Source organism: Lichenostomus cassidix, chromosome W (genome assembly GCF_008360975.1).
Source record: "Lichenostomus cassidix isolate B80296 chromosome W, HeHo_3.0, whole genome shotgun sequence".
In the NCBI taxonomy this organism is placed as follows: Eukaryota; Metazoa; Chordata; class Aves; order Passeriformes; family Meliphagidae; genus Lichenostomus; species Lichenostomus cassidix.
In genome coordinates this window covers 12933871-12957764 of record NC_139510.1, presented here as the reverse complement: position 1 = coordinate 12957764, position 23894 = coordinate 12933871, and the positions used below count along the sequence as shown (strand labels likewise).

Genomic DNA, 23894 nt, shown 5'->3' with positions numbered 1-23894 from the left:
AATAATACATTATCTCCTCCTGTGAGGCAAACTCTCCATAAATATTCTGTTTCACTTTCCCCCGCCTTTCTTGAATATTTTTCTTTAATGTTTGTCATTTGTAAGGCATCATACGGGGTTGTTTTGGTGGTAGTTTGCTGGCCTCGCCTTCGCGGGCCCTGAGATATCTCAGTTTTTATTATCGGTTTCATTTTAAATTCTGGAATTTCTTCCTCCTCAGACGGTGGAAGTTCCGTGTTTTCATCTGACTCTAAGTCAAAGGTGTCATTATAATTTTCATCAGAGCTTTCCCAGATGTCACCATCCCAATTTTCAGGAGATGTTATTAATTTTTTAATTTTTCTGACATCCATAGATTTGGGAACATGCAATAATGTTAATTCCAATTTTTCCTCCACCATTTTTGCATGTTTTTTAGATTCTTTTAGCCCCTGTTTTGCCTGGTTATATTGGCCTTGCAGGGATAATTGTGCCAATTTTAATCTTTGTATTTCATTCATCAATTTTTCATTTTCTTTTATTATTTGTTCTCTCCATCTCCAAGCAGAGTTTAAACATAGGGCGAGTACATGACAAATAATGCCCTTTCCTTTGGTATCTTTTAATGAACCCCGTTTTTCATCTAATTTTTCCTTTATGTTTCCCCACTGAAACCAGTTTTCTGTGGGCCAGGGGTCATCAGTATCAATGTGAACATTGTGCCTCCGTAAATATTGTGTAAGTTCCTTACTCTCAGTTCTCAAATCGTTAGCCATCTATCCTGCCGACTACGCCAAAAATGTTACGAGTGGAAACAGAGGGTATATGGATTTTACTAGTTGCCTAGGCCTATGACAACTAGTGACCAAACTTATTCAGAGTGACCAGCACCCCAAAATCCAGTCTCACTCGTAAGTTCTTATAAAGACAGCCGATTTATGTCTAATGTAAAATAGATTATAGTTTATTAGACACAGGTGAGAACGGAACAAAGAACTAGACAAACTTTACTACACAACACATGAAAAGCTATTCATAGCTAAAACAAACATATATATATGTGTGCCCAAAATAGGGAGATTAAAACAATACAGCGCTAAAAATGAAAAAGGTACCTATTAATATTATTGTAGCTAGCAAAGAGAAATACAATTCAGGAAACTGAATGCTTCTTACCAAATCCAATTTTTGGGGTTGGGGATGCACCAGATCCACTCTCAATCCCACGGGAAGTAACCGCACAGCTCGCGTCCAAGCTGGGGGAGAAACTTTTCTCACGCTCCAGTATCCATGTACAAAAGCTTCTGATTTTACTGAGTTTTGCGGGGTGTTTTATAGGGAAAAGAGTGTGTATTTTGCGGTCACTTGAAAATTACTCACATTCTCTCAGTGTCTCGCTCTGAGTTCCAGACGCCAGCATTGATAGTCAGGATTAAGCCATTGACTTAATCTGAGCCATCGATCTCGGCTAGCAATCAGGGAGAGAGAAGGGGGGGGGGTGTCTGTCCTGCCACAGGTACACCTAGCTTTTATCTAGTGAAAGTATACTTAAACATTTAAGGTTAATAGAGCAATGAAATCAATACGATTTAAGCAATAATAGATATGTTTTCTTGAGAATTGTTATTCCCCCTTTTGGCCTGTAGTTGCAAACACATCGCTATTTTCACTGCTGTCAGACGGGAGCAGTGCAGGGGCAGTTTGCGAGGAAATAGTCTTGCTCTGAGCAAAACTAGATTTCTTATAGGGGAAACACCCATTGGGAACTGATTTTATGCTGGTAGTTATTAGAATCAGTAGTTACTCAGGCCATGGGCCCTCGAGCATTTGTTAGCCTCATTGGTACAATCCCAATTTGGGATAGATTTTCAAAATTATTGTAATATGTGGTCATTTGGATGCGTTTTATCTCAGTTTATTTGGATTTTTTCGATTTCGAGTTTCAGCTAATAGCCACTCTCAATCTCCCTTCTGCCAAACTGCTCTTCTCACTCACCTGCCATTCAGCACTTGCCACTGACACAACCACTGTGCAACTCTAGCTCACACAGCACAAAAGTCCACACACACACTTTCCCTGCTCCTTTCTTTACTGCTAGCAACACAGCTCCCAACTCTCCCACTTGTGCACTTTCCAAAACTTTCTTTTAACACTTTTTTTCATTTTCAATATTCAGAGTCACTGCTCTGCACTTCATACACAACACCAATATGTTTGGCTGAAGCATTAGTAAACCATACACTTTTACTTTAGAATTTGGGGTAAGCCAGGACTATTTGTCTGCAAGGCTTTATTGGATCTGGCTTGTTTGGAAAAAGCTTAAATGTAATTGTTAGATGTTTTGGAGATGTTACTCTAAATTAGTTATTAAGTTTTATTTTGATATATAAGGTGATGTAGTTGTGGTTAGTTGCATTAATTTAATTCATTTTTTACTCAATTATTTATTAAATTTATCATCTCACAAACTTATAGGGTTTGTTAGGATTGAAGTTTGTAGAAACAACAATTTAGATTTTTTAGTAAAACTAAATTTTCTTTTCCTCTTTGCGTGTTAATTTTGCTCACAATTTCTATGTGGTACTAATTAAAAATTGCTAATTAATTAATTATGTACTTTTTTGGTTTTCTTTTATTAGATAGCTTTTAATTACTTATTAGTATATTTTGTAGTTTAAAACTAAACAACTCTGATCTTAAGAGTTTAAAATACATGTCGCAGTGTTTTTTGTTTTTTTTCTTTTGCTTGCCTTTTCTTGCAATGTAGAGAGAGAGAGATATTTCTGCTTTTAGTATGTAGATGAAGGTAGCTTGGTGTAAGGGACAGAGAAACTGGTTTTGCAGCTTTTCCTCTTTACCAAGCAATTGCTCTCTCTTTCTCTTGTCAATGGTTCATTTGCATTTTAAAACTTAACTTTGGCTGTTCCTGGAATAGCCCATGTGGGGGAAGCATCTTAGATACTTTATTTTTAAACCAAACAGGTAAAGCAAAAAGAAATTATGTTTAGCTTTGCAACTGCTAAAATCTAGCACAAAAGAGCACAGGAGTTTTAAGAGGTTCTCAAAGGTATACAGAAAGATGTAGCATTTAAAAGGTGGGGTTTTTTTTGGGTTTTTTTTTTCACACTTATTCTCACTTCACTCTCATCTCACACTTTTTATATCATACGGGCATCCCCGAGATACATGTCGACATGATTTAATTTATACATTTTCACACACACTACATACACACGCCAGAGATTTTAAAGCATATTGATAATATACGAGAAGAAATAAGAGTAAATCCAGGAATTAGAGGTTTGTGAAAGGTACGTAGGAATATGAGAGAGAGAGAGAAAGAGATGGGGGGGAGAGACGGTTGGAATTTTGCTTAGAGTTTTTTTTTTCCTTTGAAATGGAGGAGTTTGTTTCTCTGCTTCCCCCCCACACTGTTTGTGCTAAAGAGATTTTCTTTTCCTTTTTTTAGAGATAGGGGTTTTTATGCTTTTGTGAGGATTTAATTCAACATTTGAATCATTAATTTTATCAGAGTTTTTCTGAATTTCATCATTTTCATTTTTAGGTGGAGTTATTAACTCTGGAATTTCTTTTATCCTTTTTGTTTGCTAATTACATGCAATTCTTAGATATAAAGTGAGTACATGAGAGATGCGTTACTTTTAGCAAGTTTTGTGCTTCATGTAATTTTTCCATGGATTTTTCTCACTTTAAGCTAGTTTTCGACCGTCAGAGTGTAACATTTGTGTTTTGTAAGATTTTTACTAGTAATTGTTACACATCTTGCTTGTATACAGAGGGCTGATAGATTTTTTTGCTGATTACCTGGGCCTTTGGCAATCGACAGTCAATCTATTTAGAGTGAATGACCAGCATTCTCCAAACCCAGTGACATTTTGCAAGTTAATGATGGTTGATTTAGGTTTCATATAAAATGGAGATAACAGAACAAAGAAGCTAGACACATATACTACACAAAATAGAGAGTTACTCATAGCTATGTGAATTTTGTGCTTCTGTAAAATAAGATGTTAGCTCTTTAGCTGTTAATTTCTTAAATCGTTTGCCAGATATCCTGCTGACTACACCATTTATGTCTTGCATGGGAGACAGGAGTTTTATGTGTTTTTGCAGTTTGACAGACTTTAAGATAGCTAGTTCCCCAAGACTTAGTCCCGTTCGCAAGATTCTTTGATACCTGGCCGATTTGTCTAAAAATACCATTTATTTGACACAGAACATAACAAACAAACATAGAACAGATTGACACACATAAACACACAATGAATACATAATTGCAACACCATAATAGCTAAAAATGCAATTATGGGGTAAAACCTTGCTTGAACTATAAAAATAGTTAAAAATGCAAGAAATGCTTGTTTGAACTATAATGCAAGTTAAGAAATGCTTGCTTGAGCTAGCTGAAATGCAAGTTAAGAAAGGTACCTATAAGTTAGCCGGAATAATACAATCTAGGAAACACAATGATCTTACCAAACTCAATTTGGAGCTGGAATACATTAAGACTTCCTCACTCAATCCCAGGGAAGTAACCACAGGGCTGCGTTCAGACCCTGGGGAGAAGACTTTACTTCACGCTCCAATGTCCATGTAGAAAGCTTCTACCTTTCTGAGATTTTGTGAGCTTTTTATAGGATAAAAGTGTGTATTTGTAGTCACTGAAAATTTCTCACATTCTCTCTACATTCCACAGGGGAGTGTCTTTTCAGACTTTCAGTCGCCAGCATTAGATAGCTGTTGAATAGGCTATCAACCTAAGTTGAGCCATCCATTTCTTGGGACTGATCAGAGAGAGAAGGGGGGAGCATCCTGCCACAGGGAGACTTTGAAAAGGGGAATGCATGTCCACTTGCTTTTATTGGAAGCTTTGAAGGTAATCGTCCTAATATAATTTCTATAATAGAATAATAAAAAGGTTTTTTCTCTCTGAAAACAAATAAATCTTGAAAGTATGCATTTGCTGTCTCTTTAGCATCATCTAGGTGAATGGACTTACGCAGAATAATCAAAATTCTGGTGTCTTGAACATATCTGTTTTAAATGAGAGAGGAGGAAGAAAGGTTTAATATTTAAATGTCTGAGATATTTATTGCTATGAACATGAGCATTAGAACATATTGGTGTTTGGGGGGAGGGGAATAGAGAGACAATTGTTCATCTTTCTTTCCCCTGGTAATCTGAAATAACTTGTATCACTTTGAAATTGTTGGTTTGAGTAAGCAAGAATAGCTCGGGCTACTCAGCTGATATGTAATATTTGCACTGATGTATGTCTTTTTATTTTAGGAACTCTTAATACATATGATATTGCTCATCATTTAATGTTGCTAATTTTACTAAGTGCACTTATTGCTGGACATTGTATATTTCCTAAAAGAAGACTTCAGGGCAAAGCCAGTGAATTGGCAGTTTCAACTGACTACAAAAGTATATGTTGCAGCAAACCTTAATGCTGTCTAAAGTGCTTTGAGCCTTTTGAGGGGAGAGTGGCACTACGTGCATATCTTTTTCCTTTCTGTGTCTGGGATTTGGTGTTATGTCTAAATACTTAAGTGTTAAGATAATTTATCACTGTAGCATTTTGTTTTTATCATGTTAGACTTGGTTTTGACCCACAGACTAATATGAGAATTATAGAATCAGGTAGGGCTAGTCTTTGTAAACCAATTTATGCTTTCATTTAACTTTTTTTAAATGTTGTTACAGCCGTTGTGTATCAGGTATTTGACCAGACTGAGCTTCATTTCTAAAAAACATCATTTTGACACAAATAGAAAGGACTGTTTTTTATGAAACCGCAACTCTGGGCAACTTTCGGAATCTGAGGTTATATCTGGAACATGACAAAAAGATGCATGTTCCCCAAGGTCCAGTACTGGTGTCAGTTCTGTTTAATATATTAAACAATTATCTGTATAAGGGAATCAAGTGAACCCTCAGTAAGTTTGCAAATAACACCAAGTTTAGTGAGAGTGTTGATCTGCTGAAGAGTAGGAAGGCTCTACGGAGGGATCTGGACAGGCTGTATTGATGGACCAAGGCAAATTTTATGGAGTTCAACAAGGCAAATTACTGGGTCCTGCACTCAGGTCACAACAACCCCATGTAATGCTACAGACTTGGGGAAAAGTGGCTGGAAAGCTCCCTGGCAGAAAAGGACCTTGGGGTATTAGTCGACAGTCACGTTAACCTGAGCCAGCATGTGCCCAGTTGGCCAAGAAGGCCAATGGCATCTTGGCCTGTATCAGCAAGTGTGGTCAGCAGGACCAGGGAAGTGATTGTCCCCCTGTACTCAGCACTGGTGAGGCCATACCTTGAATACTGTGTTCAGTTCTGGGTTCCTCATGACAATAAGAACATTGAAGTGTTGGAGTGAGTCCAGAGAAGGGCAATGAAGCTGGTGAAAGGACAAAAGAACAAGTTTCACGAGAGAACAAGTCTTATGATAAACATCTGAGGGAAGTGGAGTTGCTCAGTCTGGAGATAAGGAGGCTGAGGGGAGTCCTTATCAGTCTCTGCAACTACATAAAAGGATGCTTTTGCAAGGGGTAGGGTTGGTCTCCTCCCAGGTAACAAGTGACAGTACAAGAGGAAAAAGCCTCAAGTTGCACTAGGGGATGTTTAGATTAGATATTAGGAAAAATTTCTTCACTGAAAGGATGGTCAGGCATTGGAACAGGCTGCCCAAGGAAGTGGTGGAATTACCATCCTTGGAAGTGTTCAAAAAAATGTGTAGATGTGGCGCATGGGGACATGGTTTAGTGATGAAGATGGTAGGGTTAGGTTAATGGTTGGACTTGCTGGTCTTAAAGGTCTTTTCCAACCTTAAGGATTCTATGTCCTGGCGAGTCCCTTATTTCATATAACCTTTTTTGTTCAATTCTAATTGGTGCAGTGAGTCTGCCTCAATATTTGGGGAGTTTTAAGGGAAGTGGGTGTTGATACCTAATAAAAACAAGGACTACAGCAGGAAGTAGGAAGAATTAGGAATACATTTTGAAAGCCAAGAAAAATGCATTAGATTTGATGAGGTGTGAGATGCAAAACTAACACTGTTGAAAGCAAAATTCTTTTCTCTCCTCCCTTTGTTTTCCCCTAAATTACTCTTGTAAAATTGCAATTTAAACTGAATGATGTGTTCTAATAATTTTTTTAGGGTGTAAGATCAATTTTTCTTAAATCCTGTCAGATATAATATGGACTTTTTGATCTTTGACTTTATGCTTCAGTGCTTGCTACCTGTTGCATACTTCGGGATATGCTGAGCATTTAATGGATTTCTATTCTCATGGCTAGATGAATATCTGAAGACTGAGTAGAGAAGGAAAAAAACCCATCCCATTTCTGTATGTGGCAGTGACATGATAATGGTTAAGTGCAACAGGTGAACTTTAGCGCATTGGTAGCTGAGGCCAGAACATCAGTTCTTTTCCTGATAGTATCTAACAGCAGAATGGAGATTTCTGGTGTCAGGGTTTGACCCTGACTAAACGCTGGCACTCCCAATTTTATGAGTTAAGTGAGATAGGACATTGATAGGAGGACGCACAGAAGAAAGGGCAGACAGGCTCTAAACTTAAAGTTGCAAAAAATGATTTAATTACCTAACAGAGTTGGAGGATAAATGCAAGGCAAAAATAAGCTTTTCATACACTATTTTGTTCACTCACACCCTCCTTCTTACGAACCCATTTTTATTCACCCCCTTTCCTCTTTTTAACCAACTAGCTTGGGTAGGGGGGCAGGGTGTGGGGTATTTTTTCAGTCCACAGAGCAGGTCCATAAATCTATTTATCACCACAATTTTTTTACTATAAATACTCTTTATTTCTACTTATCTCTGTCTCTCTCCAGACAGTTTCTCTGCTCTCACCCCCACCCTCTTAAGAAACAGTCTCTCCGCTCACCCCCCTTCCCTTTTTCCAAACCAACAGCACGGGCAAGGGGCAAGGTAAGGGTTTGTTCTCTGGTCAGTCCAATCAGGGAGAGGAGTTTTCTACTTAGCCATGAGGTCCCTCCCACAAGAGACAGTCTTCTAGAAACTTCTTTGGTGTGGGTCCAATTTCATGAGCAACATCCCACCCGAATTCTGCTGCAACATGAGTCCTCTTGTCCATAAGGTGCAGACTCTCAGGAGTCGAGGCCAGGCTACTTCCATCCCAGGAGCAAGGCAAGACCTTTCCCTCCTTTGCAAGGCCCTTGCAGTTGTAACTCTTTAAATGAAACTCCCACTGGTTCACAATTTTTTCTAGGCATCCACCTGCTCTTCTGGCGTGGGCTGTGGGTGAATTTCTGCATCCTTGTGGACTCCATGGGCTGCAGGGGGACCTCCTGCTCCCCCTATAGCCTTCACCATGGCTTAGCAGAGAGTTTTCAGCTCTGGCGCCTAGAGCACTTACTCCCCTACCTTCTTCATTGACCTTGGCGTCTCCATGCTGTTCTCCTTTCACATATTTTTACCTCCACCTCCTCCTCCTCTAACTACAAAGAAGTGTGTGCCTACCTTATTTTGAATTTTTCTTAAATATGTTTACACAGAAGCATAACCAGCACCTCTAATTGGCCCAAACCTAGCCAGCAGCATGTCCATCACCTTCAGAGCCATCAGAGATTGGCTCTGCTAGACCTGATGTAAAAACTTCCAGAACTTTCACTCAAGACACACAGGAGCCATCTTTGTGCCACTCCCCACCCCTCAGACACTTCCCCAGGCCTACCACAACAGCTTCTGAAGAGTCCAAATTTCTCCTAAATGTTAAAAAATACTTTACTGATGTTTTGGGCCAATCAAAATCACCACGTCTGGTTCTTGTGTAGATCTTGCTTGTCCCCCTCCTGACAGCCCAGATTTACAAAGGCGACAAATAGCCCTCTTCCAGTCTTGCTATAGCCTGGTGGTCCAGTTGTACAAGCTTCTTTTAGATTTATTATTAAGTCAGTATATAGAGCAAAGTGGTTACTGTCAGATTGGGTTTTGGCACCTTTGCTCAGGAAAGAGTTTTATCCTGTAAATCATGCTTTTCCACAGCAGTTCCTGAGCCTGAGAAGCAGAACTTTCTCAGTGGGTTTGAGTTTCCTTTTGCTCAGTGTCCTAGCTCTTCTTCATTCTTCTTCTCAAGGGAGTGCGTGACCCTTTCTATTCAGCTTCTATGGAATCTTAGGATTTAAAGACACCAAATAATATTTGGCGAATAGTTTTCCTGTGCACATTAACAGTTAAAGGGAATTCATGGAAAAAACAGTATACATCCATGTAATTAAACCAAGGTGTGAAGTATGTGGATAAACATTATCAAAGGCTAGTCATTTGCCTTTGGTTGCCTCTTTGTCAATCTGCGTTCTCTCTGCAATATTTTGTCTTATTTGTACTACCTCTTGGCCCTTTCCCTTTCTTTAGAAAGCAGTATGTGGTTCCAGGGCTTGTCAACCTGTGTACCACTCTAACTCATGCAGCTATTAAAGGTGCTTATTGTCTGCAGGCAACACCCAGTAACTTAGGAAAAATGTATGGTGTTTGAGAACTAAACACCCAAAAGATGTTACTTAGACCGAATGAATGAGTAGAGCAGTTATGATAATCTTAGTGCTGTATCACTATCGCCTTTATTTTTCAGTTGTCTTATGCTTATTTTTCATCTCAGAATTCTTATTTTTTTTCCTCCTGTGCATGTAGTATGTTTATTTAATGTGGAGTTGCAACATTTATCACTGTTGCAGGAAAAATATGTTTGCATTTCTTTACCTGTTCTGGCAGTTGCAAAGAAAGGTCACATTAGAAGCTTTTTTGCTCTCTAAGTAATCTCCTGCACTGTGTTTAGGAGGGCTGTAGGCAGGGGAATCATCATCCATCTGTTGTGACCTAGATTGCGAAATTTCTGTCTCTACCTTCCTGATAATTGCCTCACTTTTGAAACCATCCATTGTCAAATCCTTTAGAGCAATTGAAAAAATAAAACCTACAGATGCATGTTAAAGATAAAATTAACTTCAGTCCACAGAAATGCATCCTGGACTGCCCTACCTGAAATGTCTGTTTTTCTGTCTGCAGCAATCCCTAGGTCGCCCTTCCACGGCTCATCTTCATTCTTGAAACTTCTGCAGCAAGTCTAAAAATTGCCCTTGGAACATAGGTGTTTGATAAAGCTTTTCTGCTTAGTATCCACCAAGTCTTTCATAGTACCTTTCACCTCTTTCATTTTGTGTTGCTACTTTTTTCTACATTATTGTTTTTTATAACATATTGTGCTTTGATCGCATAGATATTTTAGTAAGATTTTCCACAAATACTGCAGAAAACATTATTAGAGTCCCTGTATCCTAATGTCTGTTTTATCCATTCCTAGGATGAGCTGCATGTCTTGGAGGTGCTGCCTGCTGCTTGTGTTATGTAAAATAATAAAGAATTTATAATACTAACTGAAAATATCTGTTTTGGTGGACAAACGTACATGGAAGTGCTTGACAGGCACTATATTGAGACATAATCAAAAATATTGCCTTAAAAATGTGGCAGAATAATATGAGCGTTTTTTTTTTTTTTTTTTTTAAGTGGGGGAGCTTTTCAGTGAGTCTTTGCTTTATTCCAAAGTATTATTTACCCCGTTTAGGAAATCCTTAACTGGTGGATCTGTTAGCGTGGAAAACACATAATCACTGAATGATTATATGCAGGTGCCTTTTATTTTCGAGCTCGGGAAGCCGGGGTGTAACATCTACCCAAATCTGACTTCAACATGGATTTGAAGCGAATACAGTTTTATACCTTCCCTTACAGAACAGTGATGTAATCATATGTTAATTATCAACTTATCATTGTTCCATTGTTTCCCCCCAAGCATGACTTTAAGCCCCCCTTCTCCCACAGTATTTCTGATTTATTTTGCAGGTGTGAATCCGCATCAGTTAACTAAAACAACCCCGATATTTTCTAAGCAATCTTCATATTCATGTCAACCTGACCCTGTACAAGCACTTCTTACCTACTCCCGTTCCCCAAAGCCTATTCTTAACTACCCCGATTTTAGAAACATTTTAACCCTATGTTAACATTCCCCCCTTTGAAAGCATTTTCACTTTATAGGTGTGAATGCTTTCACTTGATATAGTCCTTTATACTGTATGCTCGTCTTCGAATCCAGGGTTGTCATGAGCGTTGTTATGGATGCTGTTGCGGACGGGAGAATCCGCAGGTGATGGATGTGGATCCTTGTTCCATGTCAGTGCCCTCATTATTCTTCAGTTCCAGGATGTCTTTCTCTGTATCTCTCCTTTCAGTATGCTGTAGACTACCCAAAGTACTAGAAACATAACTAATAAGATTATTAAATTTTCAATGATAGATTTAATCCATGAACTCACATTCCATCCTAACCCCTTGAAGATTTTATCTAACCAACTCGTAGTCAAGTCCTTTTGTTCATCCAGTGCTGCGTGCTCTATTTGTTTTAACTGATTGATGTCATGTTCTACATCTGCAGTTACATTTGGGATATGGATGCAACAATGATCAACTTGTCCTTTTAAAAACCCACACACTCCATGTTTTTTCAGGAGTAGCATATCTAAAGCCAATCGATTTTGTAAAGTCATTTTGGTAGTAGCTTGTAGTTGCATGTTTAGTTCTTTGAATCCTTCCTGAGTAACTCTTGCTAACCTCTCTACCTGACCTGTAAGTCTGTACATAATTTCGCTGTTTCGGTAGTTTGCTATAGGGCCAAACACAGATTCTAGAGTCCACCCAAATTCTACTTCACTAGAGGGTTCTTGCCAAGTTTCATCCTGATTTTCATTATCTGAAACCTCTTGCCTTTTTCTTATTTGCAAAAGTTCACGTTTCCCATTGAATGGGGACTTTTTCCAGATTGGACATAAAGTAGGGAGGCCCAGAGTATATTCTTTTACTTTTCCATCTACAGGCAGGTGGGTTGTCCAGGTACCATCACTCGTTGCCCAAACAAATTGTCCTGGGCTCTTGATTGTGCTTCTACTACATCCTATTTTTATTCTATAATTTACATTACTCTGTTTATGTTTGATTCTTCTACAGGCACAATCAATTTGCATGGCAGCCACCAGTGATGGTACTTGTTTTATCTCTACATCATCAGACATGCAATCATAGGTTTTATTACATGCCCACCAACTTACTTTATCTGCCTGCGCTCTGCTACTGGTGGCAGTGTTTATTACTGCTGGATCAGTGCCCTCTTCAGGGCCTGTCCATTTTAGGCACTAAGGAGTGTTTGCCATATATTGAAATTTTTGAAGTATACTCAGGGACCATGCACTGTCCCAGGGTTACATCCGATCCTTTCTATCCTTTGCATCACATTTCCATATCAGGGTGGTCTTTGTAACATTTTCTGTGACCTTTTGATAGTGTGGCAAGAAGCATTGCCGTTTGGCAAGGTTTTGATCTTCAACCCACCACTCTAGATTTTGTGCCACCTTCCCATTGCTTAAAAGACAGTCCTTTTTGCTCAAGTACTGCATCCAATCATAACCTGTTATATTCCAAGTTACTTTAACTTTCTGCCTGGACTCGGGTACTTGTTTACATACAATTATTTTATTGTCCAGAATTTCAGGTAATTTTGATGTGATAATTTCCCAGTTTACTGGGTCTCTTGCTGCCTTTGGTATTGGCAAACAGGCAGTTATTCTATTGATGTTTTGCATTTTGGCAAAACCTTTAACTAACCCAATCATCACATTCTCAGCCCGAATTTCATTGGAAACTTTTATCACTTGCGTTTTTGCCTGTACCTCTCTCTTCATTTTAGAATGAAGAGGGGTTAGTTGATTATTCTGCATTCCATATTCCCAAGCAATATCACTCCCAATTAATATCCATAAAATGAGCATCAGCACAGGTACTAAGATCATTTTAAACAGTTAAACCCATCTTATCTACAATTTCGTCAGTTCCAGGGGTTGTGCAGCCCACAGTCTCGGATGGATCTTCTTCACTCGTGTGTGGTGTACCCAAGGATCCACTCCAGCTACCTTGACTGCTGTGAAAGTGGTCAGCAGCACCTGATGGGGTCCACTCCACCTCTCCTTTAAAGGTTCTTCATTCCAGGTTTTGATGTACACTTCGTCTCCAGGGTGAATATCGTGGACTGGATTCTTGAGAGCCAGCGGCCTATTCCACAGGAGGGCACTCCAAAGCTGTGCTAAGGTTTTCCCGAGAGACAGAACATGATTATATATTTCCTGTTTTCCTGCAATATGTATGTTCGGGTTTGGTTTGGGAGATTCATATGGTTTCCCATATACTATTTCAAAGGGACTGACTGACATTCCTACTCCTAGGCTTTACCCTAATCCTTAAAAGTGCTATTGGTAGGGCTTGTGGCCATTGTAACTTGGCCTCCTGACATATTTTACTGATTTGCCTTTTTAGTGTTTGGTTCATCCTCTCTACCTGCCCACTAGATTGTGGTCCCCATGGTGTGTGGAGGTCCCAAGTTATTCCCAGTGTCATGCTCACTTCCTTTACCGCTGTAGCCATAAAGTGTGGTCCTCTATCTGAAGATACCCCTAATGGCACTCCAAGCCTGGGAATGATTTCGTGTAGCAGCCACTTCACTGTCTCTTTGGCTTGGTTGGTGCGACAGGGAAGGGCTTCTGGCCATCCTGAAAATGTGTCAACCCCCACCAGCAGGTATTTGTACCCTCGAGTTCTTGGTAACTCTACAAAATCTACCTGCCAATAATCTCCTGGTTCTATACTTCCCCGAATTCTTCCTAGCTGTGCCTGCCGTCTAGCCACTGGGTTGTTTCTCAGGCAAATTTCACATTTTGACATTATTGATTTGGCCATTGTTAACATTCGTACTAAGACTACATTTTGTTTTAGTCATTTCACCAATGCTTCTGCACCCCAATGACATTCATTATGTTCAATTTGCAGAATTTCTATCATTATCGAGGGGGGTAGGACTATCTGTCCTTGTGCAGTGACATACCACCCCTCTGAATTCTTTTGTGCATTCAGCAAATGTCCCAGTTTCTCGTCTTCTGTTGAATATTTTAGTTCTGAAGGTAAATTGAATTGAGACACCTTTAGCTTTGTAGGTATCAATGCCATTGCTATTTGCACATCTCAAGCAACCTGTCAGGCTGTCCAGTCCGCCTTCCGATTTCCTTCACAGATTTTGGAGCTTCCTGATTGATGTGCTTTACAGTGCATAATTGCCATTTGCTCAGGTTTTTGTACTGCTTTTATCAACTGCAAAATTGCATCTTGATGTTTAATATATGACCCTTGAGAGGGCAGCAACCCTCTTTCTTTCCATAGTGCCCCAGGTACGTGCACTACGCCAAATGCATATTTTGAATCAGTCCAAATATTTACCTTCTTTCCTTCACTTGTTTCTAGTGCTCTGGTTAAGGCAATCAATTCTGCCCTCTGGGCAGATGTGTTTGATGGTAATGCTTTGGCCTCTACTACTGTGCTGATTGTTGTTACCGCATATCCAGCGTATCTGGTTCCATTCTCCACGAAGCTGCTTCCATGCATGAATAATTCCCACTCCGGTTGCTCCAGTGGGACATCTTTCAGGTCTTCTCTTGCTGAGTAGGTGTACTCTATCACTTCCACGCAGTCATGTTCCAATGGGCCTTCCTTGGGTGTAGTGCCTAGAAACAGAGCTGGATTCGAAAGGTTAGTTGTCTTTAGTGTGACATCATCCTGCTCGGTTAGGATTGCCTGAAATTTTATCATCCTGCTTGGGGATAGCCAGTGGCCCCCCTTTTGCTCTAGGACAGTGGCTACCATGTGTGGCACATAGACATCTATGTGTTTTCCCATTGTGAGCTTCCTGGCCTCCTATATCAATAATACAGTGGCTGCGACTGCCTGCAGACATGCAGGCCATCCGGCACTTACGTTGTCAAGCTGTTTGGAGAAGTAGCCTACCAGCCTTTTCCAGCTCCCCAAACGTTGGGTCAGGACCCCCAGTGCCAAGCGTTGCCTTTCATGCACGAACAGCTGAAAGTCTTTAGACAGATCAGGCAAACCAAGCGCCGGGGCAGTCGTCAGTGCTTCTTTCAGTTTCAGGAAGGCTTCTCTCTGTGCTTTGTCCCAGCTGAACGGCTGCATCTTCTGAGCTTCATACAGGGGTTTGGCAATTAGCCCAAAGTGCATAATCCACAGGCGGCACCATCCTGCCATGCTGAGGAAGACTTGCAGCTCGTGGAGGTTCTGGGGCTCTGGAATATCAAATAGCTTGGATACGGTTAGTACCTAATTTTCTCTGCCCTTGTGAGATTTCGCTTCCCAGGTAAATTACAATTTGTTGTGCAATTTGTGCCTTTTCCCTGGACACTTTGTATGCTCCCATGCCCAGTGAGTTTAAAATCTCAATTGTTACCTTTAGGCAGGTTTCCTTTTCTTCTGTTGCTATCAGCATATCATCAGCATACTGTAGCAGGAGGTATTGATCTTTTGGTACTTGCCCCTCTTTGGTCCAGATCTCCAGCTCCTTTGCCAGTTGGTTTCCAAATAAGGTGGGGGAGTTCTTGTACCCCATGGGAAGCCGAGTCCATGTGAGCTGAGTCTTCCTTCCATTCTCTGGATTTTCCCATTCAAAAGCGAACAGTTTCCTACTTTCTTTGTCAAGGGGGTATGCAGAAAGGCATCTTTTAAGTCAATTACGGTAAACCACTTATAAAACTCTTTTATGAATGTTAACAATGCATTGGGTTAGCAATTACTGGATAAATGTCTTTGGTTATTTCATTTATTGCCCTTAGATCCTGTACTAGCCTGTAATCTCCATTGGGTTTCTTTACCGGGAATATTGGGATATTATACTCTAATTTGCACTTTGCCAGAATTTAATATTTTAGGAATTTATCAGCAGTCTTTGCTATACCGTGCCTCTGGTATTGTTTTACCTGCACGGTTTTTCCTTCCTCTTTTAACTCTACATGTACTGGCTGTGCCAACTTAGATTATCCAGGTATGTCCATCTCCCATACTGAGGAAATTACGGCATTCTCCACCTCCTCTGGGATTGCAGAGGCTGGTTTCTCTTTTATCATTAAGATTTTTTTTTTCTTTTTTTTTCTCTCTTTTTTTTTTTTCACTCCAGAATTTTCATTAATAACTCACCATTCTCAAAAGTTACCACTGCTTCCAATTTTGCCAGTAAATCTCTTCCTAAAAGTGGAAGAGGACATTCTGTAACATATAAGAATTCATGAGTCAATACCTTGTTTCCAAAACACAAGTCTAAGGGTTGCAGGAATGGCCATTTTCCTCCTTCTCTGTGGCCCAACTATTGTGGTAGATTTATCTGTCCTTCTAGACCATTTAAAACCAAATATGTGGCCCCCCTGTCGATTAAAAAATCCCACCCCTTCTTCTCCTAACTGTAAAGTTGCTAGCGGTTCCTGGGTCACAGAGTCCTCTAATACCATCACCTTAGCAACATCTTCCTGCTGGAACTGAGCATTCCTGTAGAACTGGTTAGGACACTCCCTTTTCCAATGCCCAGGTAAGTGACAAATGGCATATTCATCAAAAGCTAATGGCCTGCCCCCTTGCCACACTCCTACCTCTGTACAACTGCCAAGAGCTGCCGCTGCTGGCTTGTGGCACTTCTATTGTTATAAACTTTCCAAGCTATTTCAAGTAATTTGTCCAGATTTCTTAACTTTTCCCCTTCCAATTCCTGTAACCTTTTTCTCTTTTTTTTGGTTTGTTTTTCTCTTTTTTTTTCTTTTTCCTTTTTCCTTTTTTTTTTTTTCCTTTTTTTTTCTGTAACTCTAAGTACCATCTCTCTGAGTTTTCATAATCATTTTCACTACCCTAGCAACCTTATCAGGGTTTTCTCTATAGGTTCCAGCTGACTGTTTCCATATAACCAAACCTCCTGACATATACTGGTCCGTCCACCGCCCACCCCTTGTCTTAAAGGGGTAATTACGATTTTCTTTTGCTTACCAAGTCTTGGCAGACTCTTTCCCATCCTGGAATGAGTCCAATGGGCTATGGGTCCACCACCACCACCACCACCACCGCTGTTCCCCGGCACCCCGTCCCCCACACCCCTGTACCGAAACCAAAACGCGGCCATCCACGGGCAAGGGTAAAAAGGGGCTGCCACAAGCAGGTGAAGAGGGCATGGGTGGCAGGGGGGGACATCCCCAGGGAGGTGTAGGTGGGATAGGTGGGCACCCCCGAGAAGGCGCAAGCGGTGTAGAGTCAGACCCTGTAGAAACCACTAGTAAATCACTTTCCAATATATCTTTCCGATATAAACTCTCATTCAATGCCAAGTTCCCTTGAACGCAAGCCAGACATTTATCATCGCAAACCATCACAGTAACCAAACCACCCTCCAACAGCCACTCTGAGTTTTCTCGCAAACAGAAAAATAAATCAACATACAGAACTTCATCTAATTTTACCTCATGCTTACAAAACAACAAAAAATGAGAAATTGGGTCAGATTGCAAAGAACCACTTTCAGGCCGCTTTCTTCCAGCCTGCAAAATATATGTTGGCCACTTGATCAGCGTATCCTTACGCAATCGTTGGCCAAAATTACATTGCTTCCAATGTGCTAACAAGCACCCCAAAGGAGAATTACGAGATATAGGAGCATAGCCACCCAAAATCCCTTTAAGCTTCTCCATTTCCACTTGCTGACTCTGCAATGCTTTCGCAATTGTCTTACGAGCGGCGCCCGGGCATACCACTAGGAATTCCTTAGCCCAACCAAGCGTAGCTTTCACTGCGTCTTACTGGCAGGCAACCAAACCACCATTAAAAGGCACCTTACCTTCTCCAGGGGACGTTGTGAGCGGCGGAGGGTCGCGGCGCGATGGGCTCCCCGAGAATCCCTCGGCGCCGGCTGGAGCATGATCAGGTCGCGGAGTCCTCAGCAGCGCTCACAGGGTCCCACCTGGGTTGCCAAAATGTTAGCGTGGAAAACATGTAATCACTGAATGATTATATGCAGGTGCCTTTTATTCTCGAGCTCGAGAAGCCGGGGTGTAACATCTACCCAAATCTGACTTCAACATGGATTTGAAGCGAATACAGTTTTATACCTTCCCTTACAGAACAGTGATGTAATCATATGTTAATTATCAACTTATCATTGTTCCATTGTTTCCCCCCAAGCATGACTTTAAGCCCCCCTTTCCCACAGTATTTCTGATTTATTTCGCAGGTGTGAATCCGCATCAGTTAACTAAAACAATCCCGATATTTTCTAAGCAATCTTCATATTCATGTCAACCTGACCCTGTACAAGCACTTCTTACCTACTCCCGTTCCCCAAAGCCTATTCTTAACTACCCCAATTTTAGAAACATTTTAACCCTATGTTAACAGATCAATGTGAGCAATAATGGAGGTCTGCAATATGATTCTGTGAATACTTAGCTATTTTATTGGAAGCAGTTTTTCTGATGTACTGCCTTGTTGCTGATACCAGCATCTGCTCAAGTAAAGAATCACATGAAGCTTTGGATCATGTGGCCCTTTCCTCTTGTCTATCATAATGAAAATAATTTTGAAAGGATTAATGGACTTCATGCACCACCTTAGAAAGCTGAAGGTGTTACAATGTACTAACAAATGCCAGTTTTGGCTGTAGCTTTGAAGGTATGATGCATGCATGGAATTTAAAGAACTTCATCTATATACTCAAAATGGTAATATAACATCAGTGCTTGATGCTAATATAACATCAGTGCTTGATGCTATGAATTGACACAACCTCTGCAAGTTATTTTGTTTTCAAACAGAGACTGTTGGCTTTTATCATGTGGACTCTACCTGCTTTTCCAATTTTTATATGGGAAATGAAAAATTATGTAAACAGAAGCTTGGAACAACATTCCTCTTGTCAATGTAATTGAGTATTTCTGCAGTGAAAACAAAATAATCTGCTTTGTGAGACAAATGCGGCAGTGACCTGCTCATTATGGTAGTAGAATGGTGGGGCTTTTGAGAAAGGAGTGTGTATTAGTTTGAAAACAAACCAGTGGGAGATCGCAAGTCAGGATTATAATTTAATAGGAAAATTAAAAACAAGTGCAATAATACAAGGAAAGACACTGACAAAGTCAGATACAACCTGATACCCTCTTAGGGTGGTGGTAGCAGTCCAAGTGAAGTAGTTAGGTTGAAGCGGTGATCCTGTGGAAGGTCTGGTCTACACCTGAAGGTCCAGTGGTAGCTCTTGTCCTCTGGGAATCCAGTAGGCAGGGCTTGCTTGTGCAGTTCCAAAGCCAGGTTATATCCAGGTGGGAATGCTTGGCTCCTCCTTCCTGGGCGGAGCATCTCACAATAGGATGAAATAATTCCATGAGTCATGCCGTGGGTTCTTGATGGCCCATAACCCGTTATCAGGGGTGAGTCATAGCAGGAGATAACAACTAGTGCCCCACAGCTTTGTAGTAATAGAATAATAAATACATCTATATTGCAACCTGTGACAGAGTGGTCAATAGGTAACTCAAGTTAATTTTTGAGAGACAGAATATGTGAATTCTAAAACCTAGAAAAACAGGATTCCCTTAATCTCATCAGGGTAAGTGGGACAAAAGAATCTGTTTTAAGCTAGCACAAAACTGCTTAACCATCTCATGAAGGACTGCACATGCTCCAGAGAAAAAGGTGAAAAGTGCATTGTGATGAAGGCTACTGGGACCTTCATCCTGGAGGTGGTCTTTGGGGGTCTCCAAAGACCACCAGGATACACAGTGCATGGGTGACACGCATGTAATGATGTTAATGACTTCCGAGAAATGGTTTGTATAACCACTCCTATCCTGGGGAATGTGATGAATATTCATGAATTTTTCCCATAATATCATGTTGTTGGAAGTGCCTTTGTGTATTTTTGGAGGAGTGAATCCCCCACACCCGGCGCGCTGAATAAAGCAAACACTCACTTCTCTGACTTTGTCTCTGAAGTGTCTCAGGGCCCGCTTGGGGCAAATCACTTTGCATGATGTATGTTTTCATTGTTTGTATTAAGCTGCTTGCATGTGTCTGTTGAGAGCGGGATGACTTGTCTCTGCATCAGTTATAAAGCAATACTTGTTTTCTGGTTTGTCTGACAAATAAGAATTCTTGATGGAATTTTTTTCCCCTTTGGCTGCTAAACCATAATTGTCTGAGACAGTTTTGTGAATATGATCTGTATGTGCACATGCTTTGGGTTTGTGTTGTGTGCTGTTTAGTCTGCTGCATTTGCTCCTTGGTTGCAAATAGCTAAAACTGCCTAAAAGCTTTTTATATAGGGCAAATGAAATGTCAGGCAAATGATAGTGGAGATGAAGGTCTGTTATGAACCGGTTAAAACACAGAAGAGCAAAGAAAACTAAGTCTATGAATAAAACAGATTGAACCCAGAAAGGTTTGAAATATACCCAAAAACATGATTAAAACCAAACAAGGTTAGATGTTGGTGCCAAAAAATCCGTATATTTTGCTGAGAAACGGAGGCTTGACAATCCAATATGAATTTACCACAAGCTTCAGTTTATTGATTTACAGCATACAGTTTTATAGTGTAGTTAACTAACTCATGCATATTCTGTAATCATACAATACTATTGGTTATATACTTCCACGCCCTAAGTTTGGCTACTTGCCTTAACATGTATCTATGTTTACCTATAGTGCCTGATTTCTACATATTTGTTACCAATTAATGCATTCTAGACAGCCCCCACGACTTCTATGTTGCAGAAAGTCGTGGTGACCTTAGATCGCTGATTGGACGAAGGTATCTAATTAATAGTTGGCTGAATATGGCTATTGTTAAGAAGCAATCTATCTACATCTGCGTGTCCCTTCTCTAGAAGCCAGCTTTCCACAATTCCCCTGTTTTCTTTACGCGTTTGTGCAAGCCAAAGCTGATTCGCTGTCTGTGATAATGATTTTTTCAAGCATTGCAAGGCACAAGGTAGAATAACAGCTATGCTAACAAGGACAAGTAAAATCACTAATCCTACTTGCAAGATATAGCGAAGCCATCCTGTTATACCCCAGTCACCCCATGGAATTCCGAATAGGCCATCGTCCTTTTGCACTGTTATCTTTGCTGTATGCTCCTTAAGCCATTGAAGTTGTTTATGTATTGACTCACCATGATTGCTAAGGTTGAAACAACACATACCATCAAATTCATCACAGCCGTGCCCCTGAGCAAGCAGCAGAAAATCTGTAGTAACTTTTGACTGCTTGCTTACCCAGCAGGCCAATCTCCCTATGGTTTTTAATGCATGTGCAGTGCCCACGTGTGGTAAAAGGGAAGCAAAAACCCGAGACGGTTTATTCCATAGGCCTACTTCATCATTGCAGTTTGCATCCAAAGTAAGACTGCGTCTCTTTCTGGACCGCATTAAATTGGCTGCAGTGGTTTTATTCATGGCAAGTAAAGTGAGTTTGCCCAAATAACATGGTCCCCCATAAGCACCTTTCGGAACTCCCTGCCATGCACGGTCTCCACAAATGAGAAATACACCTGATGGAAGGGCAAGGGCACTTTTATTGGCCCAAATTTGTATATAACTGTCGCTGTTGAGCAGCTAGCAGAGTAATGAAGGCACCAGTTCTCAGTGGCAAGAAGGAATGACCTTTATTGTTTTGATTTCATCACATATATAGAGTTCTCAAAAGTCACCCAGATTGGTCAGTCAGAAGCCTTCCCCCAGGCCTGATCGGCCAGGCCTGCACTGCCCAAGCTCTGGGACACTGTTCCAACAACATCCAAACTTTATCTTTATTTACAAAACACAAGAAAACTTCTCATGGGAAAAACCTGTGCTAGCCACATATAACCACTGCCCCGGCCATAACTTCCATGTGGACCACATTGGGCAGAGATGTTAGCATATTCTGCCATATGGGGAGTCAACCAGGTGCTGTTAGGAATCACTATGGGGCTACCAAAAGTTATGCAGCCTGTTTCATTGCCACTTGCATTAAGAGCTCGGCTCCCCAAGAGATCCAACTCCTGAGGATCCCATGGCAATGAGGTATTAAGACCCGACAACAAGAGAGCAGTGCAATGGCTAACATTGGCAGCTCGTGAGCAGTTGTTAGTTGAAAACCGTGCAAAGCTAGTATTATCAAAGCCTGGGATACCAAGTAAGCATGTGCGAAAAGGGTTAGTGGCTGATGCAAGCGCAAGGCAAAAAGCACTAATACGTGTTTGATTTGCCCAGGTGACCCACAAATTTTTCCTGGGCTCAATTGAATGGAAGGGATTATTGGCGTTTGCATCGGTAGCATCTGCCAGAACAACCCCTAACATGCACAGTATGCACAGGAGCAAAACGCCTTTTAGTGCGTTCCCATTCATGTTCTCTGATAACCCAATACTTTGGGATCCTTTCTAAAGCCTGATCGGTGCACACTGCTCTCAAAATTTGAGACCCAGAGTTTGATGTTGCCCAATTTACTGCATCTTGGGCCTCCCAACGTAACCAGGCTATAACTTTTTGCTCTTCAGATTCAAATAATTGCAAACCTTGCCAATCAGGCAGCCCTGTAAATGCGGCTAAAGCTTGTTGCAGCCTGTTATGTGCAAAGTCAATTTGAGTTATGCGTGTATTAATGCAAGCCAAACAACAAGTATTATACACTTCTTGATGGACCCACCACCGTTTCTTACAAATACCACACTTAATAAGTAACCATGCCTGACACCACAGCTTAGCACAATTTCTACAAGGGTATCTATTCAGGTAAGGGGGTACAGAGCCTAATCTATTTGTAATATCTCTTAATTCTAATAAAGTCTGCCAACGCTCGACTGGAACCCCAGCTCGCCGCAAGATAGGATCAAGGGCACAGTGTAGAAGCCGGATCAGTCGTGGTGTTTCATCGATCGGCGGTATCGGGGGCACCTGTAGCCGTGCCAGGTTGATCAAGTGCAGGCTTCACCCAGCGGCTAGGAACCCAAAGGGGGCTTGTGGAGGAAGATACACAAAAATAACCTCTGCCAGAATATATGACCTCTACTGGACCCTCCCAGATGCCTGTTTTGGGGTCCTTATATAGGACCTTCATGCGTGGTACCGGTGGCTGTGCCACTCCCTTGTGATGAATTAAGATAGGTGGTAAATCCTGATCTCCAAATATACACAGATGATTTAGTACAAACAGGGTTTTAGAAAGCCTTTCTCTACTATCTGAGACCTCCTTATGTTTTGCCAGGTAACCCTTTATTGTTGCATTTGCTCGTTCTACCATTGCCTGCCCCATTGGGGAGTGAGGAATTCCTGTAGTATGTTTTATATCCCAAAGTTGCATGTATTTTTTCACCAAGGCACTACAATAAGCTGGTCCATTGTCTGTTTTGATAGCTTTGGGTTTGCCCAATACGGCAAAGCAACTAGTAAGGTGCCATATAACATCCCGGGCTCTTTTGCCGGGCTGTAATGTTGCCCATATCATGTGGCTGTATGTGTCAATGCAAACATGGACATATTTTAATCTACCAAATTCAGGGAAATGTGTTACATCCATCTGCCATAACTCATTAGCTTGTAACCCCTTGGGGTTCACTCCCATACCCAAACCAACACCCTGGTTATGAAAACTACAAATAGGGCAGGCCCGGACCATGGCCCTGGCTTCTGCCAGTGGAATTCCAAAACCCTAATGGAGACCCCTTGCATTTTGATGAAAGTTCATATGTGCGTGGCGGGCCCTCTCAAAGGAAGATACTGGAGCTTCCGCCACCGCTACCAATCGGTCCGCTCTGGCATTGCCTTCTCCAAGGCCCTCTGACCACTGATGACTTCTTATATGCAACACGGCATATGGGTCAGTCCTTTGGCCAATGGTGCGTTTAAGCACCATCAATAGTTCCGCTAGTCGGCGTTTTTGTACATCCTTAACTATTGC

The 23894-nt window shown here is 41.0% G+C and overlaps 1 protein-coding gene and 1 long non-coding RNA gene across 6 annotated transcripts in view; one reads left to right on the top strand and one right to left on the bottom strand.

Moving 5' to 3' along the window:
• LOC146425527 (uncharacterized) overlaps positions 1 to 16151 on the bottom strand; it is a 79805-nt gene extending 63654 nt beyond the window's left edge. The window contains exons 1-2 of the long non-coding RNA XR_014846569.1: positions 15382 to 16151; positions 14121 to 15220 (exon numbers count right to left, since the gene is read on the bottom strand). This is a non-coding gene — a long non-coding RNA (uncharacterized LOC146425527). The remainder of the gene's footprint in view (positions 1 to 14120; positions 15221 to 15381) is intronic.
• LOC146425525 (ceramide transfer protein-like) overlaps positions 1 to 23894 on the top strand; it is a 323504-nt gene that overhangs the window by 157711 nt on the left and 141899 nt on the right. The window lies entirely within an intron of this gene.